A 1,592-nucleotide genomic window follows, 5' to 3' on the forward strand; every position below is an offset into this window, starting at 1 on the left:
CAAAAGTCACTTTAAGCTGAATGCTAGTATATTGAAAAATATCTAGTCAAATATTATTTACTGTCATCATGAAAAAGATAACATAAACCAGTTATTAGAAATGAGTTATTAAAACTATTATGTTTAGAAATGTGTTGAAAAAATATTATGTCTATTAAACAGAAATTGGGGTAAAAAAAAATATACAGGAGGGCTAATAATGTTTTTTATATTAATTATTATTATTATTTATTTATTTATTTTTATTTTTTTTTTTATTTAATTTTTTATTTTTTTTGAGGCGTCAGAGTTGAGTAACTTGAGCTGCGGTGTGATTTGTTGCTCTTGATCTTTCAGCAGGTTTTTGGGAGGGGGTTTAATCCTCAACAACTGTGTGTTCGGGCAGGACGGTCGGGGGAGGAATGACTCTTCTATTGTGCTTGAAATTGTTTAATTATCTCCTCAGCGGGGTGTGAGTTCAGTCATACAGCACCGTCTGTGGAGGAGCTTCACACCAATGACTGACCAGAGAGCCTCTACTGACCATCAGAGGAGCTAAAGTCCACATTTCCCACCGTGAGGTCAAACGTTATAATAACTCATGTTACAAAGAAGAACTTTAACATAATGCCCTGTTGTGTTTTTAATATAATATACAGTGCTCAGAATACATGAGGACACCCCATTTTGAAAATGATTATTTGTGTCCATTTCTCAGTGTATTTAGGCAATGTATTTTGGTGCGTATAAGCCAAACAGATTTATTAAACAGATATATTTATAAAAATAATATTTTTGTCACAAAACAAATTTATAAATTAAAAGATAATACAATTAAATTCTAGCAAAATATTACAAAAAACAAAAATTAAAACCTACAAAATTTCAACAAATTTTTTTTTGTCTTTTTTTTTTTTTTGCTTCTCTTTATTTTTCCTCTTTTTTTTGTATTTAATATTTTTCTATAACATAAATTTGGTTGTACTACTTTTTGGACCGTATATATATACTGTACACACATGCGTACAGTTGTGTGTGTATATACAGTGCTCAGCATTAATGAGTACAGCCCTCACAGAGCTCTATTTACTTCACATTTTAGCTTTAAAGTAATATATTAGTACATATACATTAGATTGGTCAGTACCAAAGACAATACTGGAAATATCTGATGCAAAATAACTTAACCCTTGTTGATGTTTTCATAAATAAACCAGTTATTAGAGATGATTTTTTAAATTATTATGTTTAGAAATGTGTTGAAAAAAAATCTTCTCTTCGTTAAACAAAAATTTTGGGGTTGGGGGGTGGGGCTAATAAATCAAGAGGCTAATAATTCTGACTTCAACCGTGTGTGTGTGTGTGTGTGTGTGTGTGTGTGTGTGTGTGTGTGTGTGTGTGTGTGTGTGTGTGTGTGTGTGTGTGTGTGTGTGTGTGTGTGTGTGTGTGTGTGTGTGTGTGTGTGTGTGTAAATATAGATACATATACACACACACACACACACACGGTTGAAGTCAGAATTATTAGCCTCTTGATTTATTATATTTATTTCATGTATGCATATATATATATATATATATATATATATATATATATATATATATATATATATA

At 30.5% G+C, this 1,592-nt stretch overlaps 1 long non-coding RNA gene across 1 annotated transcript in view; it reads left to right on the forward strand.

The window, feature by feature from the left end:
• The window catches only part of LOC141380553 (uncharacterized), a 46,374-nt gene extending 45,508 nt beyond the window's left edge, over window positions 1–866 (forward strand). The window contains exon 3 of the long non-coding RNA XR_015524093.1: window positions 446–866. This is a non-coding gene — a long non-coding RNA (uncharacterized LOC141380553). The remainder of the gene's footprint in view (window positions 1–445) is intronic.
• The last annotated feature ends 726 nt before the right edge of the window (window positions 867–1,592 follow it).

This window comes from Danio rerio, chromosome 23 (genome assembly GCF_052040795.2).
Source record: "Danio rerio strain M-AB ecotype USA chromosome 23, GRCz13ab, whole genome shotgun sequence".
NCBI lineage: Eukaryota > Metazoa > Chordata > Actinopteri > Cypriniformes > Danionidae > Danio > Danio rerio.